At 40.0% G+C, this 15,952-nt stretch overlaps 1 long non-coding RNA gene across 4 annotated transcripts; it reads left to right on the top strand.

Annotated features, from left to right (window-relative positions):
• The first annotated feature begins 2,392 nt into the window (after nucleotides 1-2,392).
• LOC119198858 (uncharacterized) lies at nucleotides 2,393-5,447 on the top strand. 4 transcript variants are annotated; one of them, XR_009956924.1, is made up of 4 exons: nucleotides 2,393-3,023; nucleotides 3,829-3,903; nucleotides 4,057-4,139; nucleotides 4,251-5,447. It is a non-coding gene; the product is annotated as an uncharacterized LOC119198858 (long non-coding RNA). The 4 variants fall into 4 exon arrangements; XR_009956921.1 differs by lacking the exon at nucleotides 2,393-3,023 and having other exon boundaries at nucleotides 3,428-3,903; nucleotides 4,251-4,422; nucleotides 4,664-5,447; XR_009956923.1 differs by lacking the exon at nucleotides 2,393-3,023 and having other exon boundaries at nucleotides 3,428-3,903; nucleotides 4,251-4,792; nucleotides 4,897-5,447.
• Nucleotides 5,448-15,952: the final 10,505 nt, after the last annotated feature.

Genomic DNA, 15,952 nt, shown 5'->3' with positions numbered 1-15,952 from the left:
CGGCGCCCCATGCCTATTTCTGTGCACTAAACACATTTCACCGATGCCTCCTCCGTGTACGGAGATTCTGGGTGCATTGAAGTTCCACCTCGCGCATACATTCTGACGACCGTTCATTTGCTCATCTCCGCAGGACGCATGCATCACGCTGAGTAAATGTGTTACATCACCAGGGTTCTAAATTATAAAGTTGTGCATGGTTGCATGTTCATTTGCCATGAACGCATGACCGGTACCGTATGTCAGCTGATAACCATGTATGTACATGAATGCTGATGTGAAAAGGTTACTAGATCTCTTCTGAATGGCAGATGATAAGTGAAGAAATTAAAATGAAACCTTGAGCACTACCAAAGAAAGTAATGTCCGTTCTCAAATTCCAGTTGTTTCCTCATTATGCCCGACAGCAATGCCAGATTATTTAAGAAAAATCTGAAATATAATTTCATAAAAATAAATAATACAGATGAGAAATGAATCCTTGAACTTGGAGACCAGGGTTGATACTTTGTCTCCATGTGCCTATTAGGCCTGAGGGTTCTTCTCTGCTGACTCTGCTTTAAAGCTGATGTATAAATACTGAGAAATCCTCAGTGATCTCTTGCTTAGTGTGGGATAAGTTACGCATTTTTTAAACTAGAGGGAATTGGTACCTCTCACTAGGAACAAAGCTTGGGGTTTTTAGCTATCGAGGCAAAAGTCTTTTGGGACTACCAACGCCTGAATAAGTAATAGCTTGGATTTTAGACTGCACAATACAATGTTCAGCTCTTTCCCACTTTTCCTCATTCTATTGAAAGCATTTATCTTTGTGTCTCTTTGCAAAGTCCATCTGTATTCTCAGTATTTACCTCCTGCAATGTATTGGTTTTAATGCACCAGAACAACCTCATCAGGGTTTTTCAAGACATTTTTATTTATGTGACCTTCCACAAACACTAGGTACCTTAGGTCAGCAATGTAAGGCTTGTTTCCTCTCGATGACTTGCGTCAATTTTGTAAATCAAGGCCGCGCATATTTTTAGTCAACCCAATAACTAATTCATTTTGGCCAGAAGCTTTACTGTACCTCATCTGGTAAATAGCAATATGTGAAGAGAGAGAGCAAGAGAAGTGGATGAGAGTAGGAGGAATGAATAACGGAAGAGAACCCCAACGTTTCTGTTCATGGTTGCCTCGCATGGGGTTACCACCATCCGCCATTCAATTTATATGGAGCTTCCATTCTAATGGCAGGATCAGTGCCTGCACAGTTATCACATGAATCAATTCATTATTTATCCAACACCATCTCAGTGATCATGCTGACTTACTTTGACGTATCAACCAGCACTCTGTAAGGAATGGTTTTATATTCTGGGTAAAGATTCTGTTGGCTTTGTTGCTTGGCGTCAGATAAGAAGATCAATACCACGCTCATTTATTCATGGATATCATGAAGCTACAACCTTCAGCCAAATAGATTATAGCTTAGCATGAAGAAAGGAAGCAGAGGGAGATGGCAAAGGCATTACCCTCTTTTCTCTGACTCTGATTGGCTGGTACATATTGTCTTCACTGGTTGGATTGGTCAGGGTTGGGCATGATAATTCAGATTTAGAGAAAGGTTTCAGAAGAATTAATTAGTTCATACTTTTTAGGGAGGCCACTTAGATGCAAAGTACAGCAGATAAGCCTTTGCCATCTTTGGCAAAACAAATTGACAATTGAAAATAAAGATTGTTTTATTGATGAGTGAAGGGTGTTTTTGTCTTGTAGACGTTTTGTCAACGTGAACGTGCAAAGACGCCGTTACAGGGACAGTAAATTGAACTGTGAAGTGAAGTTGGGGGTCACTCAAGAAAAGAGAAAATAAACTCAAACTTCACTCAAAAATCCTATTTATTTTAGTACATTTGTTGTTAAAATCTGGATACATTCTCTTCTTGTTTTACCTGTATACATGTTTGTAAAAGCAATTTAGTCATAAAACTTCTATGAGTATCTATGAGAGTAGTATTACGTAATGAAAACACAAGTAAGTTTTAATTTGGTGCAAAGATTTGTAAACTTTCCCAAAGACAGAATGGTTTGAAGGTTAGCAGCTGGTAGCAGCTGTTATTGGTTAGCACGCTGCATGTCCAGCCGCCATGTCAGCACTACAAAGTCTCACAGAGCGATGCTGTGAGGAATGCAACAGACACAAAGAGGATGGCTTCACTTTTCTTGTTTAAGCTTTTTTTTTTCAAGCAAAAATTAAGTTTCAACAAAAATTGAAACAAAATGATTATAATCTTGCATGCCGAGCCCATAGTTTCTTTTTCATACATCTGTCAATGCTTACTCCTTATTTTCTGGCTGTCATTGTTTGGGTCGGTCAATCAGGACAGGATATCAGCTGTATACACTGTTAAATGTTTCCGTTAATTTACACCCAAATTTCAACATGATTTACCTGTTATTTGTAATAACTGCAGCTTACTGTAAATTTTTAGGGAATACATGTTAAATAACGCCTCATGTATGTTATTTAACACCTCATTGCTAAATAACATTCATTTTTGTTATTTAACAGCACAACCGAACATTCAAAGATGGCGGCCAGAGTTAGATGGTCTGGTATGGTTTTGTAAGTTGCAAAACAATGACTAATTCAATATTGTCGATGTTGCATACTAAGAAATTAAATATTGTATGCATTCACTGAATGAAGGTTAGACAGAACACCACGTGATTTCTGTACTGCAAATGTTATAAAGAATCATCTTGCTTTTATTACCATAATCATACCTCCCGATTTTAAACGAGACACCTAACATTTAATTGACTAACTGCGCTCCAAATCTGTGTGTGTAGATGTGTGTGTGTGTGTGTCTTTCTGATCACGTTCGCGCCACTTTCTGAAATAACAGGTTCATACAGTATTTTTTGCATTCTGGCAAAGAGCGAGTAAGAAGGCATTTGAACCTGCAACGCAACGGACACACGGCCATTCCATGTCGGAGAATCGCTCTGGTTACATCGAGGAAAACCACAACAATCCGGTGAGATTAACTAGAATTTCTTTAAAGTCATGCATAGTTAACATTTATCAGTGATGTTGAGGTATACTAAACGCCACGGACTTGCACTATGAAGTTTAATTTAGCTAGCTGCTAATGAGCCGAGGTGATTCAAGCTAGCAAAGTTTTGATAGTTTGTCCATTAATCTTACAAAACAATGCGCTTATTTTAATGTCCGTTCATGTATACGATCTAAATCTATAAATAATGCTAGTGCTAGCGGTCTCAACGGGGGGCTAGCGGGCGGTCTCAACGGGGGCGGGGGGGGGGCTAGCGTCGGCGGCCGGGCTTGCACATCCTTACATGCTCCGCTCTGGCCACCCGGCACCCGCGCGCACTGGTCTGATGCGCCACAACTTCACAACAACCGGGAGTTATTCGCGCGTCATTGACTTAGCAGGCTGTGATTGGAAATCGGGACTGGAGCTGTCCCGGTCGGGACAAATCTAAATTGCCCATAATTCGGGATGTTCCGGGTAATACGGGACGGTTGGTGTGGGATGGTTCTGATTCCGCTGTGTTTTTTTTTAAACCGCCCGCTGGCGCTCCTGCGAGATTTGCGTTGGGTCTCGCGGGACCCGGCGGCACACAATCCCAATGTAGCCCTCTAGTCTGTACTTCAGATTAGCTATATGTGTCACAGACTAGAGCGCTGAAAACCACTCCACCCGCCACTGTGGCTTGTATGCGAGGCAAAGTCACCCGCCATTGGCTTGTGGCAGGTGCTAATTTCCCACCCTGGGTGTGTCTATTTTACATTACATTTGTTTTTGTTTTTAATTACAGATGCAGATGCAGGGCACTATCCCTGATCACACTGCTGATCAAGAAGATCTCACTGCATGTATCCCTCAGAACCAGGTGGACATTTGAATGGTGTCTTATAATCTATCAATAAGTCTTGTGTTGTTCAAGACTAAACCGACAAATGAAAGGATGAAGGAAGTCAGCTTGATGATGATGTCGAGCTGTCCTATCAAGTCATCCATCTTCTTCTGTCTCACTTTTCCGAAGATGTCTCAGGACTTGATATGCCAGTGCAGCTGACCTTGAGAGTTCACTAGCTTTACCTGCAACGCCTCGTCTGATACTTCTTGGTAAGTTGGTTTTAGTGTTGTATGTAGTGAATTAAATGGTATCAAACTAAACTCTGTATTCAAAATGAAAACTAAAACAGAAATTTGACAGTTAAAACATTTCTGTTTCAGGAGAAACAGGAAACCACTTCCAACGCTGGATGCTCAGCATTGAGGGCCAGATTGTGGGCGAAGGGATCCAGTCGACCTTTGTGACAGGGCTGGCGTCTTTTTTCTCCGGTTTTTATATCTTCAACCTACAGTACCAAGAGGAGGCAGCGTGCACACTTGAATTCATCCAGAGGTAAGACATTGTCTGTTAACACCTGCATTTGTTCTGGCCTAGCTGTGGCTCAAGCATGGTTTCAGCAGGTCTGGTGATGGGATTTAGCAATTAACTTTGCTTTAGAAAGTTTTAGTGCAACTTACAATATTCATAGATGCATAGGATAGTATGTTGAGGATAGTTCATGGACATTTGTTGTCTTGTTGTAGTGTTAGTCTGTGTGAATTACTAGATTTCCAACCCGTGTATAATTTTTCAGACGCTTTGTGGGTATAAACCCAGAAAAGGGGACAAAGGCTGCAAAGGGGAAAAAAAGAACGGTAAATTCACACATCGCCAGCCTCTTGCGCAGACTGATGGACTTCCAGTGGGATTTCATTTCAAAAAGGTGAGATAGATACATACATTCATGCTCTTTGCCATTTGCCAATAAATTTTACTTTTCAGACTTTCTATTATTTATGTCTCTCTCTCTCTCTCTCTCTCTTTCAGTGGAGGTGTGTTCAGGTGCGTTCTGGGCAATGTAGTGTATTTTTCTGTGATTGATCCGATCTATATGTGCCTACATTTGTAAGTATTTAACTTTCAGTGTTTCTATTACAATAAAAAAGTTCATTTGAACATGGAACTATTCGTTTTCTTTCACTTAAGTGTTATGTGATGTATTATACCTATTCTTATAATAACTCAAGCTAGAAATATGTATATTACAATCAATGGTACACATTACTATGCTAAAATAATAATCAATACATTTTAAAAGCAATATTTAAAGGAAACTAAATAAATGGTGATTTAACATGAAAATAATGGTAACCCTGCTGCCAGTAAAGTCCTGTTAAAAAACATTACGGGTGTGCACTGTAAAAAAACATTAACAGGAATAAACCGTTAAAATAACATGAAAATAATGGTAACCCTGCTGCCAGTAAATTCCTGTTAAAAAACATTACGGGTGTGCACTGTAAAAAAACATTAACAGGAATAAACTGTTAAAATAACATGAAAATAATGGTAACCCTGCTGCCAGTAAATTCCTGTTATTTAACGGGGAAATAATTTACAGTGTAGATCAGCTGTTCTTTTCTATCCAATTATCAAAAACAATTACATCTTTAGCCCATCATCATTGTGCTGCTGTCTTTTCAAAACATTTTTGTCTTTCCACCTCCAGTACAACACAATTCATGTTGCGTTTACACATCCATCCGTTTTCCCCATCGCCGCCCAATCTTCAGAAGATCAACTTATCATTCCATCAGCTCCACCACCAGTGGCTGGACTGGATTTATACTTCTGTTGCTCGGGGCGGACACCCATGGATTAATAATTCAGCAGAAGATTGCATTTCTTTAACTGAAATAGAATTACTGCTCATAGGATTTTTTCTGTTTTTAAATATATAGGATGTAAGTTGTTTTCAATAGCCATCTGAAAATCAATCAGTTATACTGTGTGACCATTTCCCCTTAATGTAGAATCAATTTTTTTACTTGGGTGCCGGATGAGTAAGCACCAATAAAAAAAAAAATAGGCTGTGAATCTTCAGTGAATAAGTTAGATTTTCCCCAAAGCCTTCAATTCTCCAATACGATCTTTGTTTGATTGCACTCTAAGGCAACAGCCAGAGACCTTGATCAATATGTGTCTAGTGCTTTTAGTTGATAATTTTACGATGGTGGCCAGTGTTAAGAGAGCAATACCAGGAACATGATGAGTTTTTGATAATGTCAGTTGTGTGACTCGCAGCAACCAATCTCCACATCAACTGCACCATAAAAAGGTTCCAGAAAACCCCTTGAAATCGTCACGAAAGAGAGCAGAAAGAAAGGAAGAGCGCCGCTAAAACACACCACTAAAACATGATCAATAGCAGCTTGATTTTACATGTAGGTTATGACAAGTGTAAGAGTTATAGGTAAGAGCGTCTAAAGGCAAAAATCACATTGCCATCACTTTTCATAACTCTCCGAATCCCATTTTGTCGTAGATACTCACATTCAGACTTCAAGGATGGGTACATTTCGGTGCAGAGGAGATGAAATAATTAGGGACACTGCAATAAATGGCTGAGGGGAGATTGGTGCGTGTTTTGTATGTATAAGGCTTACCCGAGTTTATCCACCTTTATATAATTGGAATCTTTTTGTCGAGAGTATAAAACTTATTCAACATTCAAAGTTTGTCTTTTTTTTTGTCTTAAAATAATCGTGCAAAAAGAGAAGAATTATTATGTTGATGTTGAAAAGGAGGGTCTGTTTAGATTCCCATCGCAATTTCATCACAAAATGTATTTAGTCTGTTTGAATGTTGACTTTGACTCTTTTATTTTATCATTATTTTGTTGAGCCTTCTTCTGCAAGGATTTATTAGCTATCCCCTGTGGAATTAGCCACCAATTGTTCTGCTCGACGCATCCTCTGTAGAGTACAGCAGGACACACTAAGAGGCCAAGCCGATTATGCCATCCGGCTGTATTAGCATGTTGTTGCACTCACCACCATACCGCCTCGGTCTCCTCAGCAGGAATACAAACCTTCCATGAGACTGGATGAACAAACCTTTATCCAAATACACAAAATATGATCTATTGTATTTTTGAGAAATGTGGATTTTTAGGTTTTGCTTACCCGACGATAGACAAAACGGATCTACTAAAACTTTGTTGGCCATTTTAACAATGTGAAAAAGCAATTTTCCCTCAGAAGAAAAAGAAAAAAAATATTTTAGTCAATACACACTCCATCCATATGTTCTGCATTCTGTCTACTAAAGGATGCATCACATGACAACCTTCCTTTAGCAATACTGTTGAACGAATGTATTATCTCTTCCATTCAGTGTAGTATCTTACAGCATCATTTGAAAGCACAATAGATATATTAAACATTTTCCTGTCAAATATGTTTTTGGCGTAACAACGTATGTGCATTCTTATTGTTATTCTTGACATCATTTCTAATTATTATATCTAATAATTATTCAATCAAAACATGTGAGGGACACATTTTATTGCTAGGCAGTATGTCCAGGAAGCTTTCATCTCATATTGAGACATTCTTGAAAACCCAGTGTTCGGTACATCTGGTCATTACTCTCGTACACATAATCTAAATTGGATGTAGTTGGAACACTACGTATTCAATTTGACATCATACTGATGAATGAAAAGCATGTTAGCAATTGCAAAAAGATCTTTCATCTTGAAAGCACAATGATGTATGGTGTAGATTCTGCCTGGTTCACTCATCTTTATGCAACCTGATTCTCAGAGTCTCTCTTCCCACCAAAGAGCACGTGATGGATGTCTTAGAGAACACATACGCCACACAGATGTTTGACCACCCGCTTCCTCTGGATTTCCTCCGCCTCTTTTCCTCGCTTGTTTCCCTGGCTCCCAGTTGGGCACCACAAGCTGTCACATAGTACAGAAGCATGCCCTTTACTCTATTTTGTCATCCTTCTCTTTTACCATAATCCATTATATATATATGTGTGTCTCTCTTTCACTCGCAATTCTTTCTTTTTAGCCCACTGTGTACTTGAGAAACTCTCACAGATGTTCACACAAATGTTCAGAGATCATCCTAACACCTAGCCGTCCATCTCACAGATGTTGTGTATGTATGGGTACAGTATATACATGGCTGTGTGTTTATGCGTGTGTGTGTGTGTGATGAATGGGCCCGTGCCAGGCTGCGTTCCCTCGGTGGCCTTGGATCAATCTGCTTATCTGTTAGCTGCCAGCACTGCCAGTGATTAACGACCACCTCAGCACACAGCACATCCTTATTCATTACCACACCTGTCACACACGTGTGTGCACATGCAGCCAAGCCAAAAACACATAACCACACACACAAAACATCCTTTTTCATAATAGTAGACATCCGCAAATTGGGACAGTCTGGAGCTGCATGGGTGCAGCGCAAATATACAGAACCACAGAGGCATCTACTACGACTCATTCTAAACATTCCATCATTTTGCAATACCCCTGGAACACTTTCTGTCACGAAACATTATTCTATAGTTCTCCAACACGAAATATGTGTGATTTTGAACTGCTAACGTCCACAGAGTATCTACAAGACTTGTCTTATTTGACCTCCTCAGTGTCTTCCTCCCTCCGGGCCGGTGAGCGTGCGTGTGTGTTTCAGATACCTGTGATAGGAAACCTAGACGCTCATCAGGTCAATCAGAACCGACAGGCTCACCCCAGAGTCACGGTGTAGAAGCAGAGGGGTGTTTTTCCTGGCGGCTACAGGGGTGGCCCACTAACCCGACAAGACAGCTAGGTCTTAGAAAATACTTCACAGGACATGAAAAATCAAACAGCATTGAGACAATTATGATAATAAATTAGTTCAGACATTTTTGGTTTGACATCAATAGTTCATCCTAAAGTGCATTAACTGTAGTGTGAAGAAAATCTAAATTACTGGAGGGGGTTATCTTAAACATGTGATGCAAAGCAAGTGTTCACCTCACACCATTCAAGCAAATGTGGTAGGTGAAGCATGTTTATTTGACAAAAAAAGCAAATAATGTTAGGAGTTAGAGCTGTGGGAGTTATATGTATGTATATTTTGTGTCTGTGTGGTTAGCTCCACCTCAGACTGAAGTCAAAACTTTTTTTTTTGTGTTACTTACGTTCAGTTTCTCTTCTGTTTCTTCTTGTCGTGTGGTTCAAAGTTTGTTTTAAAAACCAAGTGTCAACTTTTAAGGCGCCATTTGTGGACAATATATTCCCAGATAAGTACTTTCAACACATTAATGTATACAAATGTACTGATGATATTTGTGATTAACAGAGAAAAATGGAAAATAAGAATGAGGATCCTTTCGCCCACATTTTAATGAAGTTTAAATAAGATCATTCAAGTGAATTTGCAAACAAGCATGAACAACATTGTCAACAGAATTACAAGATGCATCATTTTCTATTCCTCTATTGCATTTTCATGCTCTTTCACCATGCTTACCTTGATGTTGGTGTAATCTGTGTTTTGTGAGAGAGAGAGAGAGAGAGAAACAGAGCCATCCACAAAGCTTTCCTTTGATCTCATTTTGACCTCACCTGTAGCAGATAGAAATCTCTGCCACAATTAACAAATTGTCTATTTGTCTCATTGACTGAGAGTCTTTGTAGCGCTCAGAACTAAAGTCTTCTCTCTACATGACTCTGACAAAGGGTTTATGACCTCAACCATGAGGCTGCTCGTCTGCTTGTTGTCACGGCACTAGAGAGATGAGACGTTTTGTAGCTTCATGCTTAGATATTTTCAAAACTATGACAGTTAAAATATCTGCAAGGACTACATTTTACAAATCTCAGTCAAAATTAGGTAAAAAACTGAAGTAATGCTCCAACAAAGGTTGTCCTTTCAAACCAATCAACAACCAGAACACAATGTTGACATTGCAATTGTCTAACGGTGATTTCCAAAATTGAATCTCTCACTTTCTACCACTTTATTTCATTTAAATGCAACATAGTAAATAACCTATGCAAATCATGTGCAAATTGTGAACTACATTGTAATCACTAAAACGTGTCTTATGTTGAGGCCTTTTAGCAGACATATTTTTTAATTTTTAGCTAGCTAATTGCATCAACCAAAAAAACATGTATTTGAACCGCTGGCCGCTGTGTGTGGTAGCCGTGTGCCGCCGGGGAGTAGCTGGAAAGCTTGTGCAGCCTTGGGCCTCCCTGTCGTCCAGCCTGATCTACAGCCTGGCTGCGGTGATCCGGTACTGGATCCTGATAAGGACGACGTACTGCTGGACAGGCTGGACAGCAATTATGCTCCCAGTGGAACGTACTGGGTGCTGCCCTTAGTTGAACAAGACAATTTTCTTCCAGTCACCAGCCATCACTGATACCCGCAGTATACGCTTCATGTGCTCGAGAGCCACTGCAGTCCACCTTTTGTCATATTCATATTATTCACATTGTTTTATTTTTTTCAGTATGCTCAGTGTTTGGTTGGACCCTGTCGCCCAGTCGATGTGCAGGTTTTGACGACGAAGCCAGGGGAACCCCAGGAGGAGCGGGATCCGAGTTGAATCCAGGATGTGGAATGAAATCGTCTCATGGGGGTGCCCGGAGAGCAGCATCTGGACAGGGACAGTCTGGTGGGTGACCATTCCGAGGGCGTGACCGTCCAGGGCGTTGGCGGGCACGGGCTGAGGCAGAGGCACTCTCCCAATCTCCAACTGCCGGACTAACTCGCTGTTGATGATGGATACGTCTGCACCCGAGTCGATGAACACCGCCAGGGTGTGGGAACCCCCCGGCAGCAGCAGGCGGCAGTGGCAGATTGGTCTCTTGATGGGGGACAGTTCGGAGGGGGTCTCACCGGTGCGTCCCCAGTCACTGGTGAGCCTTGGCTTTTACCGGGCACTTGGAGACAAAGTGTCCTTCTCCCCCACAGTACATGCACAGATTCAGTCTGCGACGGCGCTGGCACAATTCTTTAAAATACAAAGAAAAACGGCTTCGACACAAGCTCTTAAAAAAGGAAAAAAACGAAACGCAAAAAAGATTATTAACCAAAACAATCGTCAAAGTTCACAGAAAAGGGAAGTGAGAAGGAGGATTCAGAACCTGCAAATTAATTTAATACAATAATACAAAAACTTTTGTTGGAGTATAAAAAGTCTGGAGTTTTTTCTGAATCTCCTCCTATTATGCCAGTAGCTAGTTATCTTTTAAGGTTACTTACATTATTTCAGTTTATTTCAACATTATATACATTGTATCGCTGGAACATCGTAAACACTGGACTTGCACCTCAAGTACTGTCTCAAATTTTAATTTCGACTATGAAACGTGTATACCTAATATGTTTCTTAAGCAAAAAATATATATATATATTGGTGGAGATTTCTATAATCCCATTTTTAATCAGTTATTTTTTATATCTTAACTAGCTTAACACCTTATAAATCTGCTTACAAGCAATGCATCCTTTAAGGTATAATCCTCAACAAAAAAGCACTGTAATATTACCTAAACTTAGTTACATTTGGAAGAAAAACCATTGTCATGCGAAGTACTCAGATTGGTCTTGCAGCCCTGACTCTGTAGCTTGGCCCTCTGCCACTTTCACTAATAAAGCTAACCTTTCTATCATTAGAGAGCCTCATGCAGACACATTGCAGTTATTAACCTCTGCAGTAGTGCCTCCTTCGAGGCTCTAATTGCTGCCAGTACCATGTTACGGCTCAATCTAATAAAGATCGTACGTGCTGCGCCAAAAGGACAAATTGTTCGCCGGATTAATTTTCTTCACTCATTTGGTTCTTGTTTGACATAACGTTATGCGAGATGAAGAAAATAGAACATGGTGGTAGTATTCTTTGCCCTCTGATCAACTATTTCAAAGGACATTTAGGAGCACAGCAGAGAAAACAAAAGTGAGTATGCATAAGATGATTAAGGGAAGGGAGTAGAAAGCAGGGAAAGAAATATAAGTGGCAAAAATGATTAGATGAGTCAAAATGATTTTTTTTTTAATTGTATGTATATAAATAGGCAATGTTGATGTATTTTAATGAAGTTATATTTGACTAAAACATGTCATTGAAATGAAAAATTCCCTAACATTCTGACTGCTATTCAGCCAATTTGTGTTTTCACAGACAAATGCAGTGGGGAGACGAGGCGAGAAATAAGTGCGTCAGAGAAAAATAGACATCCTCTAAAAAAAAAGAGAAATGTTCATTCTTGTTTCATCAAGAATGGAAAGTTTCACATATCCATCTTCCCAACAAGTGTTTTATGCTCTGAGACCGTGGTGACTATTTAAGCTTAAATGTGAAGTTCCACTTCGAGACAAAGCACATATCTCAACCACTCAAATCCTATTTGAGTTCACAGAAAATGAACTGAGCTGCTACTTCAGGTTACATGGCATTGAATCATGTGAATCATTGAATCATGTGTGTTACATGATGAATGTATGTTTTATAATGTTATTGTTCTGGACCTTGTAGAACTGTTTCAAATACCCCTAAAATGGACGATACCTCTGAATAAGTCAAATCATGAAATTTTCAACATAGGAAGTCTACCATTTATACATTACACACCTTTCATGGGGAGGTGGCAATTGAGGATGGTCAAAATACAAAGTGCAGACCGGGGATCACATCCTCAGTTATAACAGTGGACACATTTATTTATCCCTCCTTTCCCACCATAGTTAGTTTCTGATTTCAATAAGAAGACATGCTGCAACTACTTCACTTTGACTGTTAGCAAGTGAAGATCTAAGTCTGTAAGTAATTCTGTGTGTAGCATGCAATGTATCTATTATGATTTATTATCTTCTGTGTTTGCATACTATTGGGGTTGTAGTATTACATGCTACTTGCTATAGCATGTCTCCATCCACATGATGCTTGCTCGTTATGAGGGCAATATCCTTGACCATTGTTGTGTCATCTATATGTAACTATGTAAATGTGCAGCTAGATGTATTAAGGTAGTTCTTTGTGCCATATTATTATTGTGTTTTCACAGATTCATAGAAAAAAGCACACTACACTCTACTCCGGATTCATTCATCTCTATTTCACTCAGTCATTAGCTATCTGCTAAGCCTTCCAGTACAAAGCAAGAGCAGAATAATGAGCGATGAGGCATGCAGATTTGGTGAGTCACCCTGAGGTTTGAGAGCAAGATGATTTGTTGCTTAGCGGATTATCTGCTCTGACAAACTAATCAAACACACTTGAATTATGAACTACATCTCACTGAGTTCTTGTCAGAGAAAACTCCTAATTGTCACAATAGTAAACCAGGACCACAACCTTTTCATAATCCAGTGAATGCCTAAACCAGGGCTATTCAATTGGCGGCCCGCGGGCCACATGCGGCCCGAAAGCAACCTCAGAGTGGCCCAGCCCGTAGTTCCGCAATAGACAGTATAAAAGAGAAAATAGGGTCCCGCCAGCGATATTTTTTCCCCCACTATGGCCACGCCAAGACCCGCCCTTCAATAGCATTCACACACTACTGTTGGCCAGGTGTCCGTGTAGAGTAGCGATCGTCATCCTCAGTATGTTTGGATCAACGTACACATGTGAGTCAAGTTTTTCACACATGAACTCGATAAAAAGCAACTCTCGTGGCTCCCTGACTGACCGTACCGTCCACCAATGCCTCCGGATTGCATTGACAACAGTCACTGCTCTCGTTCAAAACAAAAAATGTCACCTCTCCCACTAAGTCAGCAGGATAAATGTAGCCTACCTACATCAATATAATGTGGCATGTGTAATCACACATGTTGGTGATTTAAAATATGTTCCCTCAATGTGCAGTAGTACACCTTGTGTAGTTAGTTATAGTTGTGAATACTGCGCACTTTTTATTTTTATGCACTTTGAGATGTTCCTGCATGGGTCAAATATGAGCAAGATGTTTATTTCATTTCAAAAGAAAACTTAATGATATTGTGAATTGCCTATTGTGCACTTTTTTGTTTTATGTACTTAGTACTTAGGTCAGATATGTAGCTTAGGTAGGCCTAGGCAGGAGGTGCCTAGGTCAGTTTCTTTTCTTTTGTAAGTGGAAAAAGTAGGAGCTACCTCAGATTCTGTTCAGTTAGCTCTTTTCTTTTCTATGCACCTTTTGCTGTGCAAACTGACCAAATTCAAAAGAGAAACGCTGAAATGACTGGCCCAACTAACCTTTCTCGATTTGAAAATCTGGCCCAACTGAATTTGTAATTGAATAGCCCTGGCCTAAACATAACTTTGTGAAACCTTGTGTTCAGATGGGCTGTACCGTTCATAAGTTGTGTTACGTCAGCATCAGTGAATCATATCAACACACTTGTAGAGGGATGTTGTGATGCACGTTTACCTCGATTTTTGAAAAGGGGCAATGTACCGTAATACATCAATAACAGAAGAGAAAAATAAGATCAGTTAAGTTACTGTTAATGATTCAGATTCAAAACAATATTAATAGTTTGGTGAATCAATATCTTCCCATATCAATCACAAGTTACATTGTCTATGGTTTAAATGTGTACATTTCCTTTTATTTATGTAAACAAACACACCAGACACACCCACACAACACAGTCATTTACTCAAATAAGTATTTGGAGATAAAAGGAGTGAGGAAATCCGGTTTCGCAACAGCAAAAGGAATAAGATGCCGATTTAGCTTTAGATGGAGCAAAAATAAGAGTGTAGTTTTAATAGCGGAGTGTAGAAGTAGAAAAGCAGAAGGTCTGCATGCAGTGGCTAGCTCAATCAACCCACACTGACTACGCCCTTTCGTAGCAATTAACCAAAACACATTTATTTCACCGCTATTTTCCCCAAGAAAAATCATTACTGGAACCAAACCAACATCATTAAATCAGATGGTGCAGAGCAATGTTAACATGAATACAAATTACAAAAAAGTGTCATTAAAATACATCATTAAATTAAACTGCTGCTCATTACAAGTTGCTTCCTTAAAAATGAATCTTTGCCTTCCCCTATGCAGGAACTGCAATAACAGGGGCCGTGGTGGCGGTGCTTCTTTTCTTCCATTTAAATTGAGGCACTTGTTTGTCGGACTTTATATTTATTTGAGTGCACGCAATCAAATATTAGAGTTTGATTTTTCTGCCAGCATTGTGCAGCCCGACCATCCTCCTGGCAGAAGACTGGGCAGCTGCAGCACAGGTCACTAATTATATTAATTGGATGATTGGACTTGTCCATTCTGTACAGCATGAGGTGCTTTGGGGGCAGCCTTCACGTCGGAACAACACAGGAGGAATGTCTTTACCCCCTGCAATTATTTATGGACCGGCCAGAATCGTATTTAGCATGCAGTTAGGAGATGGGTCGACGATATCCCTTGTCAGTAGAGCACTCATGGTGTTGTGGTTTCTGTTAATTAGGTTGTACTTAGACTGCGGTGTGATTATGTTTATTTAGTTATACTTGATTTTGTAACCCACCCTAATCATTTGTACAAATCATTTTGGGTGAACAAAATCCCTGTTTTTCCCAGTGTACTTGTACCCAGTGAACCCAGCTTCATGCGCACCGTGGTCCTTCACACCCTGAAATACGCACAAATAGACACCTCATGCCTGGATTCATCACTCCTGGGCTTTTATAAATGGGGAGAGCAATGACATTGGAGATGTTACAGTGCTGTTATAATGAGCGGAGGATGGAATCTGATGTGTTTTGTTGTTCGTAGATCCGTTGTACTGAAAATATAATTATTTTAGCTGTAGGAGCTGAATCCTGGTGATTGCGTGGCATCACTGTGATACGTGATGCAGATGGGGCCGGAGGGTAAAACAGTTGTTTAGGACGTATATGTGTGTGTGTGTGTGTGTGTGCTTATAAATGTGCCTCTACTGGCATATTCATGAATAAACATTTCATTACAAGATACGCGATGATAGCGTGTCATAATCTGTTGGCGCCAAACAAAACGTCCCTCTGAGATTTGATGTCAGGATAATGCGTGTGTTTGTGTGTGTGTGTGACCATGAATGACCACAGATACACACGT

Source organism: Pungitius pungitius, chromosome 9 (assembly GCF_949316345.1).
Source record: "Pungitius pungitius chromosome 9, fPunPun2.1, whole genome shotgun sequence".
In the NCBI taxonomy this organism is placed as follows: domain Eukaryota; kingdom Metazoa; phylum Chordata; class Actinopteri; order Perciformes; family Gasterosteidae; genus Pungitius; species Pungitius pungitius.
Note: the sequence above shows the minus strand (reverse complement) of the source record. Positions and strands in the feature narration are given on the sequence as shown.